Source organism: Peromyscus maniculatus, chromosome 2, assembly GCF_049852395.1.
Source record: "Peromyscus maniculatus bairdii isolate BWxNUB_F1_BW_parent chromosome 2, HU_Pman_BW_mat_3.1, whole genome shotgun sequence".
NCBI classification, from domain to species: Eukaryota; Metazoa; Chordata; class Mammalia; order Rodentia; family Cricetidae; genus Peromyscus; species Peromyscus maniculatus.
The window spans coordinates 154,102,737-154,117,125 of NC_134853.1; the positions used below are offsets into that span (position 1 = coordinate 154,102,737).

The following is a 14,389-nucleotide window of genomic DNA, read 5'->3' on the forward strand; positions in this document are numbered from 1 at the left end:
CAAAATAACCCCTCCCCAAAGCACCAAACAAAACCCATACGGATTTAGATTCTATTGCATAATCTGTTTATTATGTTCTATGTTATAATCATTTATTATCATCATGGATGTGTGTGTACGAATGCCATCATGTGCCTGTGGAGGTTGTGGAAGTCAGTTCTCTCCTCCCACAGTGGGTTTCAGGGCTCGAACTCAGGCCATGTTTGACAGAGGTTTTCACCGGCTGACCCACCTCACTGGCCCCTCCAGACATTTTGAATTGCTTTTGATCTGGCATGTGCTATCTTAGGTACTCTTAGGTATCTGGCTACTCAACTTTTGAGTTAGTTTCCTTAGCCATAAAATATGGCTTATATTGTTTCTATCCCACAGGCTGCAGTAAGAATCTGATGGAATATGGCATGTAAAGGTGACATCGTAGATGGCCGGCAGGTGCCAACCGCCACTAGCGTTACTTTATTTAGTTCTTATTTTCTAACACTCTTTATTGTGTGTAGGGGCATGCATGCACGCATGCATGCATGCATGACATAGCACACACGTGGAAGTCAGAAGACAACCTTGTGGAGTTCTTCCCACCCTACATGTTGGTCCTGGGGACTGAACTCATCAAGCTTAGCAGCAAGTGCCCCGACCCACCAAGCCACTGAGGCCCACTCCCCAATTTAACCCTGTAGTTTATTCATATCTACACATTCCTATCTCCCAAGCGCGCACCCGAGGGAGAGTCCAGGGCTCAGCATGTGCTAAACAGTCTCTGCCAAGGCCCAGGCTTCAAAACACTGTGTATCCCGTAGTTTCTAGTTCCTTCTGCCCCATGTTCCATGCCTAGGAATGTCAACGGCATGCACTCACGTCACAAGACAGACATCATGCCCAGCACCTACAAGATGCCAAATGCAGGCTTGTACTAAGAAGGCAGCCATAAAGACCTGCACCTTGTGAAAGGGCCGAACATTAAATCATTGCTGCTGCTCCCACTTGAGACAGTATTCCTGCCCAAGACATGGTCATCGGGAACTCGTTGACTCTTATGTTTCTTACCTGTGAGGCCAAATGAATATAGGATTGATTGCCCAGTGTCTGTGAAGGCATAATTACTTGTCATTAGATTGCATGTGTGTGTTCAATGTCTATATCTCTGTCTTGGCGTCATTAATGTGAGGGTGGTCTAGGGCTCCTTCTCCCTGGGAGAGACCTAGAGCTGCATCCAGCCTGGTGTTGAAGGGGCCCTGGATTGAAGGCACCAGTCAGGTCCCCTGCTTCCTCTGGAGACCTAGCTCAGAGCCTGGCAAGGTGACTTGCATATATACCCACTCCTGACTAAATGTAGAACCCCTGATATACTGCAGTTAAAAAAAAAAAAGACAAAACAAAAAAGCCTTATTCAGGACGCATGACCACAAACAGATACCCAGCCCCACCCACAGGATGTCAGAGAAAGCAAACAGGCCTTGGGGACCAGCTAGGAAGGACAGCAGGAATTCAGGCCTTCTAACCTTCTTCAGGCCAGCTGGTTCTCTCTCTCTCTCTCTCCTGCCCCTGTGTGTGTGTGTGTGTGTTCACTGGCTTTTAAACAGCAGCTTCAGCAGCTTTTCCTCTCCACCTGCGGAACCCGCAGGGCTCTGAATGCACACAGAGAGGAAGGTCCTTCCTGGGCTAGCACATAGTCACCCCCAAAGCCTCCGTGGACTCTGCAAGTTGCACTCCCTTATAAGGCTCACATTTTGGCCTGCTGACGGGTTGGTGTTGGTTTCAAAGCACTTTTCCAGGGCTGACATATGTCCAAGGGGCACACAGCCAACTCGGTGTTGACAGTCAGTCACAGCTCATGGTCATTGACCCAAGAAAGGAGAGAGAAGTCACAAATCGCCTGCTTCCACCCAATCCCCCGGCCTCATAAATGAATCACTCCTTAATCCCACCGATCAAGTTTTCCAGAGAGAAAAACAGAGCCTCACGGGCATGAGAAATAGTCAGTTTAGAAATTAGCTGTAACTGAAAACAAGGGTGTGTGTGTGTGTGTGTGTGTGTGTGTGTGTGTGTGCAGGGAGGTCTTGTCAACACCTGACGATTTAGTTTGACTAGAGAATATCGGTTTCATGCCAAGCTTTCCCTTCCCGAGGCTTTTGAGCACCGAAGGGTGGCATTCTCGGGTCCTTTCCCATTGAGCTGGACATTCGAGCGCCCGAGAGACACACCTCTGTTCCCAGCACACGGCTCCATCCATCCATCTGCGAACTGCACCGGCTATTTCCAGCATGCTGGAGCCGGCAGTACCATCCACTTCCTCATCTGGTAACGCCCAGAATCACCTTCATTAAGGCAAACCCGTGCCCACCCTCCTTGCAAATATGGAAGAAAAAAAAAAAAATCGGAGGCAACAGGACCCAAGCCAACAAGGCTGGCCACAGCAAGGGAGATCGAATTTATATACTAGGGGGGTGTTAGATAGCTAAAAATGCGTTGCTTTCCCTAAAACATCAAGCCTGAATTCAAGTTCCCCTTTCCTCAGTCTTGACCACGACTCACCCGCGGCGTTGCTTCTAGATCCACCTATCCCAGGTTCCGGAGAAGCGACCGGGACACTCCGTGCCACCCCGAGGTACAGCCTCCTGGATCCTTTCCCAGCTCCGACTTGCCAGGGGGCTGCTGTCAGTGTTTTGCTTTCAAAGGTCGAGACTTGATTTGTCACCCTGTCTGCCAGTCCCAAGCTGGCCGAGCTTCTGCGCAGGCGAGTGGCTGTCGGGAGGGGATGGGCGGGATATCCTGAGAAAATTGGCTGCGCCGCCAAGCTCGCTTGAAGCGTAGGGCCGAGACCTGGCGCTCACCTGGAGGAGTCCCCTCTAGTGGCCAAGGGAAGAAGTCCCGACTGCTTTGGTTCCCAGGCTGCGGCAGCTCACCTCCACCTGCCGGACGGGTGGGATGGGCTTGAGCAGTCCGCCGGGTGTCCCCGCAACCTGCGCTAACAACCACAATCCCGGGAGGTGGCCCTTGCTGCTTCCCACCAGGTAGTGAGTCCCTCAACATCGACACCCAGCAGAGCCTTTACGTGTCTCGGGGACCATGCGTACCCCTTCTTCCCTGCGCTTGCGTCCCACCTGTTGGCTGTATTGCATCCGTAATCTCCCAGCACGCCTGCCGCTCAGCAGTCCCAGAGGGCTGTCAATCATCCTAGCCCCACTCTGCCATTTCCCAGGGGTCCAACTGTGACCTTGAACCTGCGCGCGGAGCTTCCACCTCGCACATTTTTTTCTGCACACGCTATTCGGTTCAGAGCCTTACAGCAACCTCTGGGGGAGAGTTTTACGAGGAAATGACATTGGGGCGACCTCGACCATGGGAAGGGGCTCAGGTGTGGGGCCAGAAGAGCTGGGAGGGAGCACTTAAGAGAGGCTGGAGCTGCCATATTGTATTATGGGAGATGCCTAAAGACCAGCTGGGCTGGTGCAACATTTTTTTTTTTTGAGGCGTGGGTGGCAGGAGCTGTGATCTGGGGAACGCGCCGGAGACAGTTTATAATAAAAGGCGTATCCCATAAATTTAAAGGGGCCACCGATGAGTTCAAGCCGGGCTGCGAAGGCGCACTGTGGCGGCCGTGAAACGGGTAAGGGGCTCTTGGAAAACTGCACGGTTGCCCTTGAGGACTGTGTCATCAACCCTTTCTCACACTCAGGGCGTGGATGGATACAAATACTCAGATTTATTCCTTGGAGAGGATTTTCTGAGTGAGCAAAATTCCTAAGCCTTTGGTTCTAAGAATTTTAAGGAGTCATCAGAACAACAACAACAGCCACAAAACCCCAAACTCAGAAACAAAACCCCTAAATAGTTCCCTGCCTCAGGTCCTGGCATAATCAACCTAAACCCTAAAATTCTGGTAGCTTCTCTGCTGATTTTGAAACGGCTCTAACGATTGGCCAACAGCTTTTCACGTTAGAGAAACAGAGGACATCATTGGCTAGAGTTAGTCATCCGCCTGCCACCGGACCCTGGAATGTTAGGCCAGTGGTTGCCATAGCGACTGAACGGCGAGAGGCTAGACTGACTAGGTAGGAGCCAGCTCCTGTTGACGGGCCGGTCCTTGAGGTCGTGAGGAGGACTCGGCGCACTCCATGGGACACCCACTGAGACCTCCGGACTCTGAGTGCGTGCGGAATCTCTATGCCCAACTGGGTGGTGCCTCCAGAGCCAGAAGGTGCTACTTGGTGTGGGGGTGGGGTCAGTGTATACCTCAGTGTACCCATCTGAAAAGTCCTGCCAACTATGGTTCACCTTCCCTTCAGACCCTATGAGTGGTCTGGACATCTGACTCCCCCGGCTTCAGTCTTTGAGAGGCACCGGTACTGGGCTGAGCACGGGTAGACCACCAGGAGCTCTGATGATAGAACCCCTCTCGTACATTGGGTCTTTCTCAGCAAGTCTCCCTTAATCGGGGACCCCATTTTACCCATCTGTAAAATGAAAGGGTGAGACTGGAACCTTGGGGCCACTCGCCAGCTGCTATTGTTTGGTCTAGGCCTCTGACACACTCTCTGATACCTAATGGGTCGTTCCCCGAGGCTTCAAAAGTCCCTTGAGTCTCATGCGTCTCCCACTTTCCTCAGGAAGGATGTTTTAAGTTGGAGGAAATCAGTGTAGATTCTAGGCCGTTGACCACCCATCAAGTGCAGGAGGCTCACCTGGGCCCCATCTGTTCTCTACCGACTGCCTCGGCATTCCATGGAAAACAAGACTGACAGTGTTACCTTTGGGCGGTGGGATAGTGTATTGTTTGACATTTTTGTAATTTCTTAAATTTTCCAAAAATTTTATAATTCGTATGAGAAGAAAAATTTCTTTTTTAAATCTCTTGCAATTTTTTTTAAGACACTTCTCATTCTGTAGCCCTGACTAGCCGGGAATGCTCTATGGAGAGCTGGTCTCAGACCCACAGAGTTCCAGTCACCTCTGCCTCCTGAGAGCTGGCATTAAATAACTAACCCACCACACTAGACTTCCACAATGATTTTTGTTGCCGGTTTTTAAACTAATTTTTGTTTACTTTAAGTCTATAGATATTTTGTCTACATATGTGTCTGTGTACCATGTACATGCCTGGTGCCAGAAGGGGGTATCGGATCTCTTGGACTGGAGTTACATATGGTTGTGGGTCTCCATATGAATGCTTGGAATCGAACCTAGGTCCTCTGGGGGGAAAAATAGCCAGTGCTCTTAACCATTGGGCCATCTCTCCAGCACTGTCGTTTTGGTTTTTGAGATAGGGTCTTAACATATAGCCCAAGCTGGCCTCGAACTCAATGTGTAGACCAGGCAAACCTTGAACTTCTGATCCTTTTGCCTCTTCTTCTTCTCCTCCTCCTTCTTCCCGAGATGGGTTTCTCTGTGTAGTTTTGGTGCCTGTCCTGGATCTTGCTCTGTCTGGATCTCAACGAGGCTGGCCTCGAACTCACAGAGATTCACCTGGCTCTGCCTCCCGAGTGCCACCACTCGCCCAGTTTGCCTCTACTTGAGTGCGTGGATTACAATATGTGCTGCTGCTGCTGATCACCCCAGGACTTTGTGCATGTTGGACCATATTCTACCAAAGGAGCCACATACCCAGCATTCTCAAACTACTTCTGTAAAAGTGGGGCTGCAAACAGTTCTTACTAAAATAGCAAGGTCACACTGCAATGTGAGAGGTGAATCTGAGTGCTTTCAGAGACACTATGATGTTCTAGGGTCATTATTGATCGTTGTCCTGAAATATCTTAATGTTTTAAAGCTGTTGTTATAATCTTCGGTTATCCAAAAAGGCTACAAATTACAGCTGTGAAGATGAATTCAGCAAGGAGCACACACTGAGGAAGAAAGGTCTAGACAGACCTTTGTTTACTTAGTGCTCCATTCCTAGACGATGTGAGTTCCTTCGGGGGAAAGGGTAGAGTGAATCCTGAGTCTGCCCATGAAAAATTAACTGCTTTGGAGATGAAAGTGTTTGTGCTATTGACAATTAAAACAAAAACAAAACAGCCCCAGCTGCATAGATTGGAAAACTCTTGACGATCAGGCAGCAGGTGGCACGAAGATGCAGTCCCCGAGGGATGTTCCCTTCAGGTAGCGAGGGAGGAGTTTCCGGAGTGGCCCCCAGACTGGACGGGAAGGGAAGCCGACTCTAGCTTTCTGAGTTGAAGTGTATTAGAGATTGGGCCTTGGATGGCCACACAGCCTGTTTGTTGAGAACTTGGTCCCTGGTCTTTGGTGGTATTGGGGTAGGGGTTGTGGACCTTCATTTGGTGGTATTGGGGTTGGGGTTGTGGACCTTTATTTGGTGGTATTGGAGCTGGGGTTGTGGACCTTCATTTGGTGGTATTGGGGTGGGAGTTGTAGACCTTTATTTGGTGGTATTGGGGTGGGGGTTGTGGACCTTTATTTGGTGGTATTGAGGTGGGGGTTGTGGACCTTTATTTGGAGGTATTGGGGTGGGGGTTGTGGACCTTTATTTGGTGGTATTGGTGTTTGTGGACCTTCATTTGGTGGTATTGGGATGGGTGTTGTGGACCTTTATTTGGTGGTATTGGGGATTGTGAACCTTTAGAAGGCAGGTCCTAGAGGAAGGAAGTTGTCACTGAGCAGGTAATCTGGAAGGAGATGTTGGGACCTGGTCCTTTTCTGTTCCTTTTTTTCCTCCTTCCTGGCTGCTAGGCAGTGAAGAGCCCTCTTCCACTGCGTTGTGTTCCTGGCGTCATGTACAGTGCTGACACAGTCCCTGAGCAGCAGGACCAGTGGCTGGGAACCGAACCCTTGAAGCTGTGAGCCAATGCAAGTCCTTGGTACTTTGTTCCAGTGGTAGGGAGGCCACCAACATAAGGATACGGAGGTCAGAGTTTAGAAAAGCCAAAGAACCCAGAATATGATCTAAAATACCAGAGGAGAAAGTTGCAGAGAAAAACGTTGGCAACCTGAAGAGATTTCTTTGAGTCTTGGCTGAAGAACGACCTGCCCAAGCTTGAGAAGTGTCCAACAAGGAAGCAGGAGGCAGGCCATTTCCTGTGGTCACATAACCGATTATAGTCATGTTCCCATAGCCAGAATGGAGGGACACTGTTAGATAAAGGGTGGGCAGACTCTACAGAAGTGTCATGCCTCGTGACTGAGGGTGTGGTTCAGCTGGCAGAGTCTTGCCTAGCATGCATTATGAAGCCCTGAATTTGATTCCCAGTACCGCACACAGAGGGCATGGATGGTGGTGTATGCTTACAACCCATCAGTCAGAGAGGCAGAAGGATCAGAAGTTCAAGGTCATCCTTTGCTGCGTAGTGAAATTGCCAGCCCGGGCTATAAGAGACACTGTTAAAAGAAAAAAAAGTATCATGCCTTACTAGTGAAGATAAACTTCTTCCAGAATAAAGGTTGTTCTGAATCTTTCACAGTTTTCAAACTTGGAGGGGTCAAATGAATCTGCAAGTTACTAAAAATAAAGCCAGGAGCCTGAACGGATGAGCACTGGCTGCTCTTCCAGAGGTCCTGAATTCAATTCCCAGCAACCACATGGTGGCTCACAACCATCTGTAATAGGATCTGATGCCTTCTTCTCGCATGCTGGTGTACATGCAGAGCACTCATACAAAAAATATAAATAAATTTTAAAAAGGAGTCAGGAAAACCTTTGAATGTGAAAGAATGGAATTTTCATACAATCTAGACCCAGGACAATGTGACCCCAAGCAGGGGAGCAGTGCCAGGCATGACACACGTGACAGAATCAGCAGAAAAGGGCCCCCACAGAAGTGCTGCGGGAGCTGAGGGAGAGCACGGTCATCCCGAGGCTGGACAGGAAGGTCTTTAAAAAAACAGAAAGAGAGGAAAAGATGCTGCCTAGGGGTGCAGGGACAGGTTAGTTTTCTCTGCTGGTTAAAGAATTAAAAGGCAGTAGAGAAGTGTTATCCAGGATCTTGGGGAGTCCCACCAGATCCCCATACATACGATAGCTGGGAAATCAGGGCTTCTTCTTGGGGGTCTCAGTTTCATTAAGAAAAGAATTTAAGAATGAACATAACTGTGGGGAGGTGGTGATTCACACCTTTAATCCCAGCACTTGGGAGGCAGAGGCAGTCAGATCTCTATGAGTTTGAGGTTAGCCTGGTCAACAGAGTGAGATCCAGGAGAGGCACCAAAACTACACAGAGAAACCCTGTCTCGAAAAACCAAAATAAAAATAAGAACTAACTCAAACTGGAGCTCGGGACAATGTATTAGAGTTTGGAAGGAGAAGCCCAGGGTGGGTGAGCTGTAAACCTCACAGCTGCCCGGAAGGGAGGAGCAGGATGGAGGAGAGAAGCAGGGATGGAGGTCAGTGACATGGCAGGGACAAGATCTTTAGAAAAAGATTAAGGAAGCTCAGGGCATTAGGGGGTTTAAAAGCCCGCGAACTCTGGCCAGCATCTGAAAGAAAAAGAAGAAATCGTTATACCTTGGGTGGTCAGATCCACAGAACCCCAGGGCGGCTGGTGGGGACTCCACTAGGGGAGAAGGAAACCGTCTTAAGGTAGAGATGTCCCCTGGACAGGTCCCAGGCCTTCCACTTGATTAACCCTCAAGGGAGGAGACAGAAGCCCTGTCTCCACCATCTCCACCAAGGGGCAGATTCCTCCTTTACAGCTCCCACGGGTTGTCCACAAATTGTGAATCCTTGCTCTGGGGAGATGAGAACAGGAGGATCCTGGGGACTCCCCCAGGTCAGCAAGTCAAAGCAGTCAGCTCCAGGTTCAGAGTGAGACACTGTCTGAAATAATAAAGTGAGCAATTGAGGAAGACAATGTGGAGCTTCACATTCACGCATACTTATGTATACACATGAACACACAGAGGCCATCGTGTGGCGTCTAGAAATGAAAAATACAATTAAAATGAAAACAATTGGTGAGATTCACAGATAAGACAGAACAATTCAGGTTGTCTGAATAGAGCTCAGAGATTAAACAAGACTGAGCTTCACAGACAACAGGCTCTCAGCCACCTATAGGAAAACACCAAATGATCTAACACACGTATAACTGTCACCCCGGAAAAGGAGAGCAGAAAAACCTATTTGAAGAAGGAATGCAGAATGTTTTCAGAATCTGATGGAAACCATGAACCTACTGATTCAGGAAATGCAGCGAATCCCAAACATTAAAAACCCTGAAGATGATCGTGCCAAGGCAGCATCAAAATCAGGTCAAGGAGGGGCGGAGGGGGCGGAGGGGCAGAACAGCGGTGGTGGCGGCAGGGGACCTCTGGGGAAAACGCCATTGTTCTGATCTGCTTTCTGCTGCTGTGATACGGGTCATGTCCAAAAGCAACTTGGGCAAGAAAGGGTTTCCATTCCACTCACAGACCATCACGAGGGGAAGTCAAGGCAGAAACTCAAGGCAGGGACCTAGGTGGGGTGTGGTGGTGCACACTTTAACCCCAGCACTCAGGAGGCAGAGGCAGATAGAGCTGAGTTTTGAGGCTAGCCTGGTCTACATAGTGAGTGCCAGGACAGCCAGAGCATAGTGAGATCCTGTCTTAAAAAAAAAGACAATACAAATAAAATAGGTGAAGGCTGTCGTATGACACGTTCTTAAAATCCCAGCACAGGAGAGAGAGAGACAAGAGGGACGCTGCAGGTTCAAGGGCAGCCCAGGCTACATAGTGAGATGTTGTCTCTAAGACAAAAGAACAACAATTAGGTGGGTTTTGAAAACAAAAAGTCACAAAGCAGACTCTGTGAGTTCAAGGACAACTTTGTCTACATAAGTAGTTCCAGGTTAGCCAGGACTACCCAGACACCCCTGTCTCAAACAAAACAAAACGGCTCCTCAAACAACAAGAAAAGGGTACAGTGCTCACAGAGGAAGGAGGGTAAGGATTGCAGTGAACTTCTTCTCTGTGACCATGGGGGTCAGGAGATGGGGATGCAGCTCGGAGGGGGAGTGGGTGTCTAGCATGATCAAAGTCCTGAGTTCAGTGTTCAGCACCAAAACAACAGAAAAACACATTTAGGGCCCAGCGCAAGGTCCTGTCAATCTCCAGTGAAAAAAAGAAAAAGAGAAAAGGAACCACTTTTAAATACGAGGCACATTTGGTTCAAAACAAAAGGCTGGGAAACGGTACAGATATTAATAGTAATCAGAAGACAGCTGGAGGAGCTGTAATAATAAGAAATGGACAGAACAGGAATATTCCCAGGGATAAAGAGAGGTATTTCAAAAGTACATACAGATCATATGTGTGCAGGTAGTTGTTAACAGTGCTTCTCCATACACAGAATACAAGTGAGAATGCTGAACACAGAGATGAGCGGACAGTGATGTGGTACAGGGACCATCAGCACATCCCTTGGTACTGACAGGATAAATGGGAAATCGGGACAGAAAAGGCTTGAACACCAAGGTCGAGCAGTTTGACCAGGTTGACACTTGTGCAAAATACCGTCCAGCAATATCGAAAAAGGAGAAATCCACAAGAAGAAATCTGGGAGGTCCCCAACTGCTTGGAGGTTAAAAAGCAGACCTCTGCATTAAAAAAAAACAACAAAAAACAAACAAACAAACAAAAAACTGAAAGGAAAAGAACAATGTAACACATTAAAATATGTGATGACAGCCGGGCGGTGGTGGCGCACGCCTTTAATCCCAGCACTCGGGAGGCAGAGCCAGGCGGATCTCTGTGAGTTCGAGGCCAGCCTGGTCTACCAAGTGAGTTCCAGGAAAAGGCGCAAAGCTACACAAAGAAACCCTGTCTCGAAAAAACCAAAAAAAAAAAAAAATATGTGATGCCATTAAGACTGCCTCTATGGACATATTTAAGATAGTAAATATTACTTTACTAAGTGGCAAGAGAGACCTGAGTTTAGTGGCCCAAACTTTCTTCTAAGAGTTAAAAAAAAAAAAAAAAAAAGGCATGTGACCCAGAGGAAGAAAGGACATGGAAAAGCTGTTTGCTTTTGAAAATATGGTTGGTCATGCTTGCCAACAAAAGTCTATAAAATATAAATCACTAATATGAGCAATAAAGGAGGGACATTGCCACAGATATTAAAAGGACAATTTGACCAGGTATGGGAGTGCACACCTTTAAACCCAGCACTTGGGCACAGGCCGGCTGGTCTACATAGCAAAGTGACAAGGATAATCAAAGACCATTACCAACAACTTCATGCAAATGAACCTCCTGAAGAGGAAATGGAAGAGTTTCCTTGAAATGTGCTTATTACCAAAGTTCCCTCAAGAAGAAACAGACTAGCCAGGCAGTGGTGACACATTCCTTTTATCCCAGCACTCAGGAAGCAGAGGCGGGTAGATCTCTGATCAAGACCAGCCTGGTCTACAGAGCTGACTACACAGAGAACCCTGTCTCAAAAAACCAACCAACCAATCAAACAAACAAACAAAAACAAAGCAGGAAACAGACAAGAGCCCTGTGTCTGTTAAGCAAAAGGACTGTGTCACTGAAAACCTTGCCCCAAGGAAACATCAGGCCTTGACTCCATTTGTGAATGGAAAGAAGAAATAATATCAATCCAAACATTTGGGGAGGAAATAATGCCAACACCAGGAAATAAAGAGAACTAGGGTGGGCAAGATGGATGGGAAAGGCGCTTGCTGCCAAGCCTGATGACCCGAGTTCAATCCCAGGGATCCACATGGGGAAAGGAGAGAATAGACTTCCTCAAATCGTCCCTTGACCTCCAATGTGCATGCACAGACACACAAATGAATGTAATGTTAAAAAAAGAAGAAGAAATAAACACTTTTCAATTCATTTTGTGAAGCAAAAGTCAAAGACATTTTAAAAAAGAAGAAAGCTAGCATCTAATAGTCATACACATAGGTGAGGACGTCTACATCACCACCAAGTAGCACTAATTCCAGAAATTTTAGCCTGGCATAGTGGCACACACCATTAATCCCAGCACTCAAGAGGCAGAGGCAGGCAGATCTCTGAGTTCGAGATCAGCCTGGTCTACAGAGTGAGTTCCAGACATCCAGACTTACACAGAGAGAAACTGTAGATGTAACCAACCATCTTATTAAATAAGAAACACAGAACCAATGCAAAGAAGAAAGCCAAGAGATCAGAGTTAAGAGCCTTACCCGCCTGCTTCAGGTAGCCTCTTCAGCCAAGAGACCTCTCCGAAAGAGACCTACTTCCTGTCTGTTTGCCTTTATATAGACTTTCTGTTCTGCCTTCTCATTGGTTATAAACCCAACCACATGACGGCCTCGTCACTGCCTGTATGTACAGCCCTCCAGGTCTTCTATGGTATTGAGATTAAAGGCGTGTGTCTCCAATGCTGACTGTATCCTTGACCACACAGAGATCTACCTAGCTCTGCCTACCAAGTGCTGGGAATAAAGGCGTGCACCACCAACGCCCAGCTTTTGCTATGGCTCTAATAGCTCTGACCCCCGGGCAACTTTATTTATTAACATACAATTAAAATCACATTTCAGTACAAATAAAATGCCACCATAAGAAACTGCCTCAAAAAACCAGCCAATCAAACAACAACAACAAAAACTTCCTAGAGCCAAATGTGTTGGCACACATCATTCCTGGCACTCAGGAAGCTGAGGTAGGAGGATTTGCAAGTTCTAGGCAAGCATGGGCTATTAATATATAAAGAGACCTTGTCTCAAAAATCAACCAAACAAGTGAAAAACCAAAAACAAACAAAAAATGTCTAACATCCTAATTAATGTAGAAAGACCATGTGCATACCTACTCAAGCTGGTATTAAAATAAATACCAGTTATCATCAGCTCCATCCAGGTGGCTTGGGTGCCCTGTGCAATGCAATGTTATAAGGGAAAAAGTAACGGCCAGACAGATAGAAAGGGAGGAAATAAAGCCCTTCGTTATGTATAGATGCATATATTTATTAAAATTTCTAATCTGCAGAGAAGCTTTTATTACTGAAAAATGAGGCTAAGTTGGAGGACACAAGATCAATACATAAAAATCCCCAGAAATAGAGAATTGGAAATGGACATTTTGGGGGGCTGGGGGATTCAGCTCAGTGGCATCATACAATCCCCCACCATCATAAAACAAAAGGCAGTTTTGTTCTTGTTTTTTGGAGACAGGGTCTCATGTCAAGACTTTTGCAAAATTCCATTTTCATGACATAAAATATGAGCAGCAGGCGAAACTCTGAGCTCAAGGCAAGCCTGGTCGACAGAGCAAGTTCCAGAACAACCAGGCCTACACAAAAATCCTGTCTTGAAAAAAACAAACAATAGCAAAACAAAACAAAAACAAACAAAAGAAAGAAAGAAAGAAAGAAAGAAAGAAAGAAAGAAAGAAAGAAAGAAAGAAAGAAAGAAAGAAAGAAAGAAAGAAAGAAAAGAAATATGAAACCCCTAGGGTTCCATCTATGAAAATCTGTGTTGGGATGGGGAGCGGGCCTCATGAGTCAAAGCTGCCTGGGGGCCTGAGTCTGGATCTTCAGGACTCCTGAAAAGCAGGACACAGCAAACAAGGCAGTCAGTGGGGACTAACGCCCAAGGTTGTTCTCTGACCTTCCCATGCACTGTGGCACATGCATGCCCCCCTCACACACACACCTCACCCCCGCCACTGAGGGTCACAAAGATACGCAATATTGATGCACTTACAAGTAAATACTGCTGAGAAATGTAAAGATATCAAAATAAATGGAGAGATACACCATATTAGTGGATCAGAATCCCTAAGGATGCTAAGATATTCTCACTGAATTTTTGATGCCATGCCAATTAAAATCTAGTAAGAAATTTTTTAATGAGTAAACTTTTTAGTGTGTGTGTGTGTGTGTGTGTGTGTGTGTGTGTGTGTGTACACGCTCATACACATAAAGTGCAGGTGCCTGAAGAGGCCAGAAAAGGGCATCTGATTCCTGATGCTGGAGTTCCAGGTGGTTTGAACTGCTCTATGTGTGGATTGTTGGAAAGTGAACCTGGGTGTTTTGTAAGAGCAGTACATGCTCTAACCACTTAGCTGCCTCACCAGTCTCAGGAAGATTGTGTGGTAGCAGTTGATCTGTTGATGGTAGCATTTGTGTGGCATTGTAGAAAGGCAGTTAATGTGACAGGAAGCTCAGTAATTGGCAGATGCCAGATCTAGAGGGAAATGACTGTAAAAACACATGGGAACTTTTTGGGTTTTGGATAACCTTAATGTCTTAGTCTTGGTGGTATATAGCCCAACCGCACACATTGTCAAAACTTAGACTCATATATTTACCACTGAAGAATTTTATGACATGTAGATTATATCTCAGCCAAGCTAAGTTAATAATAAAAATAGCTGGGCATTGGTGGCGCACAGCTTTAATCCCAGCACTGGGGAGGCAGAGCCAGGCGGATCTCTGAGTTCAAGGCCAGCCTGGTCTACAGAG

General features: G+C 47.0%; 2 protein-coding genes across 9 annotated transcripts in view; one reads left to right on the forward strand and one right to left on the reverse strand.

Annotated features, from left to right (window-relative positions):
- The window catches only part of Nipal3 (NIPA like domain containing 3), a 41,076-nt gene extending 37,921 nt beyond the window's left edge, over window positions 1-3,155 (reverse strand). For all 4 annotated transcript variants that reach the window (XM_006975671.4, XM_015994554.3, XM_076565391.1 and 1 more), the window contains exon 1: window positions 2,533-3,155. The gene's annotated coding sequence lies outside the window, so the exon portion shown is untranslated. The remainder of the gene's footprint in view (window positions 1-2,532) is intronic.
- A 596-nt stretch (window positions 3,156-3,751) lies between these two features.
- Window positions 3,752-14,389, forward strand: part of Stpg1 (sperm tail PG-rich repeat containing 1) — a 45,041-nt gene continuing 34,403 nt past the window's right edge. For 2 of the 5 annotated variants that reach the window (XM_006975672.4, XM_076565394.1), the window contains exon 1: window positions 4,017-4,147. The gene's annotated coding sequence lies outside the window, so the exon portion shown is untranslated. Of the gene's footprint in view, window positions 4,199-14,389 lie in introns of all 5 variants that reach the window. The other 3 variants (XM_042272087.2, XM_076565392.1, XM_076565393.1) reach the window with 3 other exon arrangements.